Source organism: Parus major, chromosome 3 (genome assembly GCF_001522545.3).
Source record: "Parus major isolate Abel chromosome 3, Parus_major1.1, whole genome shotgun sequence".
Lineage (NCBI taxonomy): Eukaryota > Metazoa > Chordata > Aves > Passeriformes > Paridae > Parus > Parus major.
In genome coordinates this window covers 61,523,229-61,536,472 of record NC_031770.1, presented here as the reverse complement: position 1 = coordinate 61,536,472, position 13,244 = coordinate 61,523,229, and the positions used below count along the sequence as shown (strand labels likewise).

Here is a 13,244-nt window from a genome sequence, read left to right as displayed (position 1 = left end):
AGATGAATAAGAGTGCATGATCTTTTTGGAAGAACAGAAACCTGTGAGGGAATAAAGCAGTTTGTCATCAGCAGTTTAGCAGCAAGGAGAAAACCAGCCTTTCTTGGCTTCCACTGTAGCCTTTTTAATCTAATTTGATCTCTGGCTTTATTATATCTCACCAAGTGGCAGTCTGAGAAGATGGTGTAGATGTGACTAAATGCCACCATGAGAACTGAGCCCAAGCCTTGAACACCCCTGGCTGCTGCTTCACAGAGGCTGCTGACCCCTGCTTGTAGGTCTGTTGTAAGTCATTTCCTTTCCTGATTAGGTCAGAACAGTGGCACCAACCTGAGTGTGTCAACATGGGGATTTCCTGCTGTGTTGATTTTCCTCGATCCCGAAGCAAGCTGTATGCTATACTTGTTAAATTAAAAAAGCAAATTTATTCCTGTAAGATATATATTTCCAAGCTGAATTTAGACAGTAAGCAGTATATCTTAACACATTCCTCATTTCACATCATAATTACAGCAGGTGGTGGCTACTGTCTGATCCCATAATAATGAACATGATGGAAAAACAAATCTCTTCTACATTCAGACTGTGGAAGATAAGCTTTTACCAAATACAATTGCAAATTATGGGGCATTGTGAAGGGGGTGCTCCAAGAGGTAGGACAAGTTAAACTCTTGTTTACAACCATCCAACTTTTCTTAACCCAAATGCAACTCTTGTTGCACCTCAGATTTGTATCAGCAACCCTTTCTTTTTAGGTAGTTTGCTGGGAATGGTTGTGCCTTTGCTCAACCCCTGATGTGAGGGTGAGTGGTTGCCATTGCATGCACACTGTGGGGAGTCACTTTGGGGCTGTTGGAGAGTTCCTCCTTTCCAGGAGATGAGCAAGGAATAAGCAGAGGGATGGAATATATACACAGTGCACAGTAAAATTACTAAGAATGACCATGCATTTCAAGTCAAGCCGCTTGTCCCTGTGTTACACTCTTTGCCAGTACAAAGAATGAAACAGCTAGAGGAGCCAAGAGTGGGTGAGCATTCCTGAGAAAGCACAAAAAATGCTATGGACTGAAAAACAAATGCTGTGATTTGGGATCTTAGGCAGATTCACAAGCCAGGGAAAAGGAAAGGCCCCACTGATGATAGAAATTGAGATAGAAACTTAATAAATATGAGTTTACATTCTTGTGTTGTTGAGTTCTTCCTTGTAAAACACAGAGTAGGGGTGGGCAATGGCAGTTTTGTTACCAGCTACATGTGAGATCATGTAAGCCATGATGAACCATCAATTAAATACAATGTTTAAAGATGTAAGCTATCACCTTTTGTTTTGTCTGCTCCTCATCATCAAATAAAGACTTAGAGAACTCAGGCAAGAGAATATTTTCTTCAGTCTTACAACATTTAAAATACGTTCAGGCATTCAGCTGGAAGACATTTCCTAGTAAATAAAAATTTAATAAGCAAATATTATTTAAACACTCCCAATTATCTCTTTGAGGATTTTTTTCTCCTTGTTAAAAATACTTAGCTTCCTTTTTATTGTACATCACATTCACAAGATTCAGTTGTAAGTGATTAGTAGCACATTCTTCCAACATCACAAATCATTCTTGTTAGTGAAGACCACAGAATGATGGAATCATTGAGGTTGAAAGGGATCTCTGCAGATCATCTGGTCTGAGTGCCCTGCCCAAGCAGGGTCAGCGAGGGCAGGTGATCTAGGACCATGTCCATACAGCTTTTGACTATCTCCAAGGATGAAGACTCTGCAACCTCATATTCAGTGACAAAATATCATCCCTTTGTGGCAGCCTTAAAAGGAGAGGAACTTCCCATCAGAAAAAAAAAGAACACACTAAATTGACAACTAAAAAGATGCTAACATTTCCAGGTTTTGCTTTGCTGACTCCACAATCTTTAGTTACATGTAAAAATTTACAGAAGGATTTTATTAAGTGATTCTTTGCACCCACAACCTTACTGTTTCTTCAAAAATGGATCATAAATCCTCCCAAATTTTTAAAGCTAAAACCTGCAGCCATATGCCATTGAAGTTCCCAGGGATTTTTCAGTATTACAAATTGTCTTCTGAGGTACTACAGCTTTTCATATCCTGAATTTTTCATATGGGAAATCTAATACAGCAAAATCAACCTGAATTTGTTTGTTTTGTGTTTTTGGAGAAAGACTTCATTTGAACATTTGATCTTGAATATATTTTATGTTTTAATGCAAATTTTTAATCAGTCTGTAGGTTGTGGGGACATATCTAAACAAAAGACACACTTTTTTATGAAGCTGTATCTCAGTTTGGCTTTTTGGCCAAGTGCATTGACAGAGGTCATCCATACGTGCCTTCCCAGGTGGAGTTGTGTATCTGCTCTGTGAGAATTGTGTATTTAGTTTTTAATTGTTTTGCTAAGAGTAAAATTACTGAATGTTTTCACAAGCAGAGGAGTGAGATGCCTGCCAGAGAGCTCTCTGAGTGTGAGAGTAGCACAGCACACATATGAAGACTGAAGAAAGCATTTCAAGACCGCTGGAAGTTGCAATACGCCTGTGCAGGGCACCCTGACAAACTGCTGTGCAAAAGTGTTCCAGTGCAGGGCACTGACAGGTCAGTGCAGCGACATTAGGAGGATTAGGACAGCAATGATGGAACCATGATTCCTGAATGAACAAGAAAAATCCTCCTTGCTTTCTGACTGTTTGGTGGGTCATCCAAATTAATGACACAATGGCACAAAAGAAGGGCATTATAAAATCGTTGGGGTGAAATTTGTGATTGTCTTGGATAAGGTAGCTGGCTGGCCTTTGTAAACTGGTAAACTTGTAAACCGAGCAATTCACAATTCACAACAAAAGCTACCCCAATAAAACATTTGTCTGCTGGCTTCTTTGTCTAGCTACTTTTTTTTGTTGTTTAAAGGTTTTGTTGTTAAAAGCTTTGATTTTTACGCAGCTTGTCAGAAAGATTCTTGCACTCTCAAAGTTCTGTATTTTCTTTTTCTATGTGAGCATTTCAATCAAACAAAATATGACAACTTAAAGATGTGCAGATGGCTTTTGAGCTGGAGAAAACTGGTTGTCTAAACTAACTGGTAGAAAGGGGAATCTTCTACTTGGTTGACTGAAATTTGGCTCTGTTAATTTAGTAACAACCTTTTCCTCAGTGTTTGTTCATATCTTAAAGATTTTTACCTTTGCTAATATGGATCATGATTCTACTAATGGTAAGCACTTTTTTTATTTTTTTGTTGTTGTTTGGAAAGTCCAAGGGATCAGTATAAATTCCCCTCAAATACCCAATTTCATAAATATTTTGGTTTGGTTTTTTTTTAATTTGGTTGTTTGTTTTGTTGGGTTTTTTTACATTGGAGTATGTCCATTATTCATTACAATTACTTGATTTTCTCTTGTGGACATTTTGGTATAAAAATTTTAAAAATAGCAAGCATGTGCCGAATGGTGAAAGAGAAATTCTTCCTTTCTCACAAAGCCACAAAGTTTCTTTTCCATTATTGAATACTTGTTTGTTTTCTTTTTTTATTTCAGTATTTTCTTTAATATTTTTCTTTTCAATTTCCTGTTCCCTTGTAACTTAGCTATGTTATAAGGTAAGTAGTCTAAGTAGATATTAATCTGAAATAAAAAAGTGTTTTGCTCAACAAAAGCTGCAAGACTCGGTTTGTTGGCAGAGGAAAAAGTGCTGGTCTCGCCCTTCCCTGTTCTTACTAAGGAATGTTTTAATGTCCAAATTAGAAGACTAAAGTACTATCAAGCAATAATATTTCAGGTAATTGAATTTGGGATTTGTGAGGTTTTTTGTGGTCATTGCTTGGTAATTAAGGGCTGGTCTTGGATTTTAACTTTTCATTTTTGAAATATGAACTCAGTTTTTTTCAGACGGATTAATCAGACGTTTTGTGGCTGATGGCCAAGATGCTCAGTTACAGATTTTGATATAAAGTTACAGCTCCATTTCGTGCAGCTTTTTGCTTTGAATTTGTGACTTACCACATGCACATTAAAAGGGGAGACCAACAGTGAGCAGCTGCCACACATCCCCTATTTCACTTGCGAGCAGTGAAGTGCTTGTTCGACACCGTGCATCATCCCTGCGGGAAGCCCATTCCTGAGCGGGGAGTCCTTGGACCCAGCAAAATGTTTTCCTCACCTCTGAATGCAGCTGTGAGCAACAGGCTGTACCGTACCAAACACAGTTTGTTGGCATCAGCTTGAACTTTATTCTGGTGGGGTTTTTTTCTCTTTTCTGCATGTAAACATTTCAGTAAACCTTTCTGTTGGCTTCTTGGCTGCAGTATCCCTGGAAAAAAAAAGGAGATCTTTTGTGACCTACAAAACGTGGAAATGGAAGTTTGAACAAGCGGTTGGAAGGGGTGCCTACAAAATCTTGTTTGCAGGTGTTTTTTGGCCATCCAGCAGAGCACAGAAAATGCCACAATCACACTGTCTGTGAGGAACACAGCTGAGATACAGGCTGGACAACACTCTAAGCTTGTTTTAAAGAGTTTCCTGGCCAAAAAATATTCTGCTAAAGAGGTCATTAGTAACTTTTAATATTAAATATTTTCATTACTTGAACTTTTTGCAACAACGAAATACAAATGTGTCTGTCACTTTTAAAATATAGTCACTGGAAATAATTTGCAAATACGCAATCTTGTCAAAAATAGCCTACTGAAACAATTCTGTAAAACACTTTTATTTAGGGAATTACATTTACTGCTCCAGTATCAGATATTCTCAAAAGCATGTTGTTAAAGATGATCCCGTGCCAAAATCTTTGGGATTCTTCCAGTCCCACTAGAGTTGTGTGAGTTTAATCCAGTGCTGTTCTATTATCATAATCAATGTATTTTTGACAAATGAAATAAAACATTTAAATGCTTTATTCAAAGTATTTTGAAAAATAGGTAAATTCTTTATCCAAAGCATTTTCATGTATTTTTATTTTCTCATAGGATGCCTCTGTTTAAATTTCTCCCTCATTCTGTCCTTAAAACCTTTTTATGTTCAGGGGGAGGATGGACAACGCAAGCATGTGCTAACAATTGCTGTTATACTGAGTGTGAGAACTGGGGAAAAATACTTATCTTCAAATCAACAGAGTAATTTGGACAAATAAGTCATTTGTTTTCATTTTTTTAAATTAAAATAGGAATACCAGGTCACAAACTGTCATTCAAAATTTAAATAAATCTTTCTGGAAATATTTTTTCACAATTTAGTTCTATTTTTCATCCAAAACTCTTTTAAACTTTGACATAAATTCTTGCATATTTTCAGCCTCTGTCTCCTTCTACTGACAGATAAGCCAGATAGGTAAAAAAAAATTACTTGCTCCAAAGGTACCACTTGCATACTGGGTAAGTATCTGTTCCTTAAACAACAGCAATGGTTAAAATTACAAAATTTAAATTTATCATCCAGTCCTATGAAACAAAACCACATTATCTTTTTAAAGGAGAATATATATATATGTATATGTGTTCGACTGTTTGCTTTTGAATCAGCCATGGCTGCTGCTTGATCACAAATTTGAATTATGGAGACAATCTTCCAGGGTCTGCTGGTAATTAATCGCTGTAACTTGTGTGTGCCTTTGTGAATCCAGCAGTGTGGCTGCAGATAAACAACTAATTAGCACTTTTATACAAGTGAGGTGGATTTCCAATTACTACTGTCTCCCCCCTCCCCCTCTTCTTCACATGCATTTTTCTTAGGCATTAGGGATGCTTCATGGCTTACCAAAACAGATAGTCTTGTCTTTCTCCCTTTCTCTCTCCACCATTCAGCAAGGGTTTAATCCAAGCCATGCTGCTGAGCTGCTGTGCCTGCCCTCATGCTGCTGTCCTGGTGGGAGAAGCCTTTTGAAGGAAAGAGTGAACTTTTTAGGTAAAACAAGAAAACGTAAAAAGCATTTTGACAAGAACAGTGGTAGTAGTTTATAATCAGGTGTAGCACTGCCAGAGAGCTCTACTGGGAAGAGGCTCTAGAATTATCCCAGGTCCCTAGATTAGCTCAGGACTAAAGGGAAAAAAATGTGACCAGCAGTATGTAGTGTATATGGGCACAAACTAGGAAATCCAGAGGAATCTGTAACACGGTGTATTACAAGCAGCAAAGAGGTGCAAACCAGTCCTGTGACCTGCTTATCTACAGAAAGCTGGGACTTGATCCAGCTACTTTGATCCTCCGAGAAAGGAGGGAATGCAGCATCATGTACAGCTAATTTGGTAGAGTTCAGCTAGAGTACAGCTCCAGCCCTAACGGGGCCAGATGGCGTGACCCCGTGCTGTGCTGCCTGCCTGCCCAAAGCACAGCACTTCCCTTTGGCTGACAACTGCCTTTCCACCACGTGGGATTTCTGTCTTCAAGAGTTGCTTTAAGAAAGAAATAAATGCCTTGCACTTCTTTTGCTCTGAAGAGGGGCCCACCTCTTGAGCACAGTAGTCCTCTGTTTCCACCAATGTATTTGGAAATCTTTACAGCATTCCACCAGAGCCAATGCAACTTTGATGCTTTATTTCTCAGAGGCAGAGCAAGTATGGAACATATTACCTTGCTGGGAAAATTCTGACTTGGATTATTGCTTTGGCACTTTCCAAGTGGCCTTCTCACTCTGTATCCCAAAGTGTCTCACAGGGTAATAAATTACAGTACTCACAACCAGTATGACCTCACTCAGTAAGATCCACCTATGGCCAGGAATAGCTCCATCTTGCTGTCAGTTAATTAGTGGTGTCATTCATTAACTGAGGAAGTGAGAGCGAGGAAGCAACCCTTTACTCCTTATGGCCGGTGTCGCAGCGTGGCACAAAAGCCATCTAACCAGTCACCATCAGCTGGCTGAAGGGAGGTTAGATATTGACAAGGAGTTTGTTCCTCTGGTCCATGGGAGAGGCCTTGCACACACAGAGTCACCCTTGCATGCACACCCCATGCATGGTAACATTTGGGGTTGTCATCCCACCTTTCTGCAAGCAAGGCCTGAGCTGCTATTGCCTTAAGTTTTACTGCTCTGACCTTAAACCTTAACCCTGTGTAATCTGATGGGGGTGGCTTCCCAATCCTGCAGACTGGTGCCCTCTAAATCCAGGATTTGTAACCTTGCTCCTCTGATGACAGAGACTGGTGTATCTAATCACACACAGCACACTGATATAGGATTAGGGGAACCCAGTGTGGCTGCTTGCTGCTTCTCTGTGGCCATCCAGGGAGCCTTTCTGGGAAAAAGGATCTAAGAGTCCATATTTTGATGTGGAGTGAAAAAGGCATCTCTGCTTCTGCACCCTAGTGTGGTAAGTGCCCAACTTTGATTTTTGCAAGCCCAAGTGCTAAACTGAGGCACAATCCCATGGAGACCTGGAGGAGCAGAACACAGCCCCTTGTGCTCCAGAGGGAAAGGTCCACACTACCCCGCTATCTGGAAATGTTGGCATGGGTGCTGCTGTCAGCAAGCAGAGACTGATGCTGCTCACAGTCCCCCACAAGGGCACAAGCAGTGCCCAGCCCTGCCCTTCTCACTGAAGGCATTCTTCCTCTGCAAACAGAGCTTGAGGTGAGGCCTTAGGAGGATTTTGATCCATATGAAAGGAGTGCAGAGAGCACTGCAGAGACATGCATGAGCCTGAATGCATCTGTAGTCTCAAGATCCCATAGATATGCAGATGTGCTATGATGGGCTTCTCCCTGAATGCTGGCATTCTTGGCCTTTCTGCTCCTTCACAGACACCTCTCTGACAGCCTACAGAGCTCTTTGGTATCACTCCTTATTCCATTCAGAGTTCATCCACCTCTCTTAACCCCCTTTACTCTGTCAGCAACCTTCCTCACCCTCCCACAGACAACAGACATCCAGTTCCCCCCTAGAACTCTTTTTTTTTAACATATGAAAAGTTCCTTCTTGCTTTTCCCTTTCCTCCTCTGCTCTGCTCCACACCGCATATTCTGGAAGTCACCTTCAGACCACACTGGAGTGTTACCTCTATTGCCCAGGGCTTGGATCATGTTACAGCTTTCCTCTTCTCACTAAAGATGTGTGCTCTGATTTGAACTTCACCAAAGTTCAGGGATGTTTGGAATCTGGACTTCTGGCTTGGACCCCTCTCAGTGCCTCGTGTCAGCTTCTAGGAGTTGACAGAAGTTGTTTGCAGCTGAGGCAGCCAGATCTGCAAGATGCAAATGACGAGGAATAACAGAATTAGCTCTCTCATTAAAGCTGGTCCCATGAGGAATTGCCTGGTTTCTGGAGACATACCAACATATCTTTCTACCCAGGCAATGCTCCCCTGGCTACTGGAAATCTCAACAAGCAAGGAGATTCCAGGAGTCTAGGGTCATACATCCTGGCCTGGATGGCACACACCTTCATATTCTTGCTTTCCTTTCAAGGGACTGGGCTAGGAGAAGGTGATGGAGAAGATCCTTGCAGTTAGGTAATGCCATTTGGCACATGGCTGCTTTCCCTTTGCAATGGCTTTGCAATGGCTGCAATGGAAAGAACAAATGTTCTTTTGCTTTATATTTATTTTACCAGAGTAGGCTTGGCCAGCTTAGCTTTGACTCCATAACAGGACACAATGTGCAAAGGATGGTGGGGGTAAGACTTGTTTCAAAGCCCTTGTTGAAGTGCAGACTGAGTTCCTCTGCTGGCACCTCACCTCAGCAGCGTGGCACCCGTGGGGTTATGCCTGCTGCTGTTGGGGGTTGTGAGCAAGGCATTCCAAGCCTGTGCTCTCCATATGCCCTCAGCCTGCCCCTCAGCGAGGGGACCTTACAGCACCTGCCAGGTGTCTGTGCAAGCCCAGGGGAGCCTGCACAGTGTCAAAACAAACAGGGTTGTCATTTTCTCTTCTTCTGCCTACAGGAACCAAAAATTTCCTTCCTGCCCTTTCCTCCTGACAGAAAATAGGCAGCTGAGACACAGGCCAGAGAGGCTAGGGAAGACCAGTGACCCACACACTCCGGGATAGGAGGGAGCTGTTGCAGCCCAGGCTATTTTTAACCTGTTTTTGTTGCACATTGGCAGTCGCGTCTCTCATTGCTTTCTTCCTTCTCTGTGTCTCTGTGTGTCTTTGCAGCTCCTTCCTGCTACCGTGAGATGTGTGAACTATATATGGCCTGGGAAATCTGCACCAGGCAGTATTTTTAAACCAGGCCTCCGCTTTGCAGGCTGCTGTGACGCAGTTCATCCGACTTTGTGAGTTTCTCATGGGAATGCAGGGTGCCCGGCAGCAGCCTGTGATACTCGGCTGTTGAGTTTTTGGCCTGCACGATGCAACCCTTGGGGCCCAGGCTAACATCTCAAGACTTGGGAAGCAGCAGACCTTGTGTATGTGCAGGGGAGGGTTTGAGCCTGGCTGTCATCACAGTGCAGCTTTCTGGATGTCAGCTGCAGGCCTCCGAAGTAAGGTGACTTTTCCAGCTGGCCAAGTGTTGCCATCGAATCTAGGCACATCAATGATCTGTCTCCCTAGGTACCTGCCCTCCTGTAGAGCCTGTGTCTCAAAGTCCCGGTTCGTACCCTCTGTGGAAATGGTATGGGTTTTGTTATATTTGGAACAGGTTTACTGTGATGAAACCCTGGAAAATAGACATCCAGTGTAGAAAAGACTGATTAAAAATACATGAAGAAATATTCGTGAACAAATAATTTCACCTGCTTCACATGCCAGATAAACTTTTGTTCTTTCCACTTCTTCCACAACTAAAATTCTACCCAAGTAAAAAGGTACTACTGAGGACAAAATATTTCCTTATGAGTTGTTTGCCTTTCTTTCTCATTGCTATTTTAAATTTCTGCTTTATATTCAACATAGCGAAAATAAAAGGTTTCTCTGAGACTCTTTGCTGGAAACATTCTGTCCAAAGACATTCTTTGAGCATTTTCACTCTGAGAAAAGACAGGAGACACTTTTGTTGTCTACAGCATGAACATCCATTTTTCTCATTGTGTCAGCCTTTTACTGAAATTCTTGAAGAAGATAAAAAATATGTTTTAGTCACTCAGAGCCTTGTAAATTGAAGAGTCAATCAGATTTTCTTCTGTGAGAAAAGCTTTGTTTATTCTTCTTTTAATACTTATGATGCATATAGATTTAAATTAAATAACCACTATCTGAAGATTCTCTTATATGACTCTACTGCTGTTGCAGAATGAATCATAGAACCATAGAACTGTATAGGTTGTAAAAGACCTCTAAGATCATTAGAGTCCAACCCTTAACCCAGCACTGCCAAGTCCACCACTAAATCATGTCCCTAAGTGCTACATCTACACATCTTTTAAAATCCTCTTGGGGTGGTGGCTCCACCAGTTCCCTGGGCAGCCTGTTCTGATGCTTGACAACTCCTTTGATGGAGAAATTTCTTCTAATATCCAATGCAAACCTCCCCTGGTGCAACTTGAGGCCATTTCCACTTGTTGTATTATTACATTATAATACATGTATTACATGTATTATAATGTAATAATATACATGTATTATAATACATGTATTACATGTATTATGCTCATTACCTGGGAGAAGAGACTGACCCCCATCTGACTACAGCCTCCTTTCAGGCAGTTGTAGAGAGTGATAAGGTCTCCCCTGAGTCTCCTTTTCTCCAAGCTAAACATCCCTCAGCCACTCCTCACAGGCGGTCCAGATGCTCCACCAGTTTCATTTCCCTTCTCTGGGCTCACTTCAGCACCTCAATGTCTTTCTAGCAAACAAGTGTTGAAAACTGAACGCAGGATTCAAGGTGTGGCCTCACCAGAACTGGGGATCATGGCCCATGGCCTTCTGGCCACAGGATTTCTGATACAAGCTGACCTTTCTCACATCAGCTAACTGGGCCACTTTGTCACAGAAGGAGATCAGGCTGGTGAAGCAGGACCTGACTTTTACAAATCCACACTGGCTGGGCCTGATCCCCTGGCCAGCCTGCACACGCCACAGGAATGCACACAATCTGATCTGATCCATGAGTTTCCCTGGCACTCAGTTCAGGCTGATAGGCCTGTAGTTCCCCAGATCTTCCTTCTGACCCTTCTTAGAGATGGGAATAATTGATGTGCTTGTCTGCAAACATATATTTGCAAATATTTTTGTGTTCCTATATAAATACTTTTATCTACTGTTGTTTATATTCTTTTTCCTCAGTAGGAATCCTAACTCTAGCAGTAAAGAAGTTATGTCTTTGAGATACAATTGATTTTTATAGATTTCACTGTGTTTTGGACCACACTCATCTATTTTTTTTTTTAAATGCTTGATTTTAGATTCACAAAAATACCTGTAATTTGTGAAGATTACCCTTTTAGATGTTAAAGAATTACACAGTTTAGGGAATGCTGATCAGTGTTTATACAGTAAACATCTGTATACATCTGTTGACATCTACACCACTCCATCCAATTTATTTTAACTGCTAATAAGGCACAATATTTCAGTTTGCCAAAAAGTGAATGATTGCAGATGTTATCAGAAAACCACGGGGTTTGGTACCATGACACTAGGCACTGTTATGGAGAAGACTAACTTCTCAGACCCATCTAGACCAGTGTAGTCTCCGCGCCCAGGAATTTTTTTCATGTTTTTTTTCATGGTTAACTTCTTGGTTTTATAAACATTTAGGTAAAACAACACCAAGGATATGAGTTTAATAGTATTAAAAGAAAGCATGGGATATGGGTAATATAATAGGTAAGACAAAGGAGAGAGATAAGCCCTCATTACTTCACTGGTGATAACCACCCCCAGGAATTATTTAGGAGCCCAGTGATGTTAGTAAAGATGCATTCCCACTTAGTAAAGAAAATATGGGATAAAATTCTGACAATGTGGAATATTAGATTAGGACTTTATCTTGCTTGATGAGTTTTATTTTCCAAGTAGATATTTGCTCATGGTTTATCTTAACACAGTATCATATCAAAACTTGGCTTTAATTGTCTTCTTTCTATCAGAAAAGGTCTTTGTTTAAGCACACCCATTACTTCAGGATCAAAATGGTTTTATCATTCCAGAGATGCTTTCCAAAATGTTCCCATGACATGAAGTGGTCAGTAGACTTCTAATTCTGCAGATGCCAATTAGAATCCAAGGTCTAAGAGGAAGTTCATTTCTGGGCAGTGAGAGCACATTGTGGGTGGTCAGAGACGCCACAAAGCCTATGACTTCAGCCACCTGAGAAATTAAATAATGACCCCTGACTGAGGAAGCTTGCGGGCATTACATCATTTACACATAAAAACAAAAAATAGATTTATAGGGCACATGGGTGGCTGTGAGCCAGCAGCCACTCTAGAATTCTCAGCTATATCCAACAGGCTAATGCCCTTTAATACCATTCTTTGTAGAAAGGGATCTCACAAACCTACTCCTCCTCTACTTTGGGTTTCTGTTTCTCAGTTGTTGCTGCAGATTGACTGTGACTCTCAGATGTGTTGCCTAAACTGCAGCTGTACAGGGTGTGATTTGCACTGAAGGAATAGGATGTGTGCCAGGTGTTTCTCCAAACCAGTGTAGCTCTGGAAAGATGAACTGCTGCTGCAATTTTAATGGGGATTTGGAACCAATTTAAGGGATTTCTAGAGGTCTGATGTGTTTGAAATATTTTATTGTGGTGATACTGGCTACTCAGAGGTGGAAATAGGGTTGTTCTTTTTCAACCCTTTATCCTAAAGTGTTACTAACAGTCTGAAAAATAATTATTTGAAAAAAAAATTATTGCCCAATACAAAAGTTGGAGAACCAATAGCTTACAGTAGTAAGCAAGCAGCAACAGAGCTGCAGCCAGAGGTGTCAGAGGGCATAGCTCTGGTGGTCTTTGTTGGGAATGGGGAGAGGAGGTCCTAAAGTGGCTTTAAATGAAGAATTACAGGAAGGATCAAGTGATTTTGCAAAGAGAAGGGCAGTGAGGCTGATCAGTCATGGGAATAGCTGCTAGCAAAACGAGAAGGCACCCAGAAGGCAATGGTTACTCCTCAGAATCTGGGCCTCCATGTACACAAAAACAATTATAGGGTCTTTCTGAGTGTCATTGATCCTGATGCTTTAGGCTCTGAAACTCCTCCCTCACCCCAAAACACACCCATCACCTCAGGGAGCCTGTTGGACCACAACCAGCTCATATCCCTGAAAAAGCATCCTCTGCACACTGACCCTGGGCAGTCTTGCTGGAAACATCTCTGAGATTTCTTTAATTAAAACTTTGATTCATGCTCGAGC

At 41.3% G+C, this 13,244-nt stretch overlaps 1 long non-coding RNA gene across 1 annotated transcript; it reads right to left on the bottom strand.

The window, feature by feature from the left end:
* Positions 1-402: 402 nt before the first annotated feature.
* Positions 403-6,076, bottom strand: LOC107201387. The gene is made up of 3 exons (XR_001520174.1): positions 5,773-6,076; positions 4,178-4,327; positions 403-1,812 (listed from the first exon to the last, which is right to left on the bottom strand). It is a non-coding gene; the product is annotated as an uncharacterized LOC107201387 (long non-coding RNA).
* Positions 6,077-13,244: the final 7,168 nt, after the last annotated feature.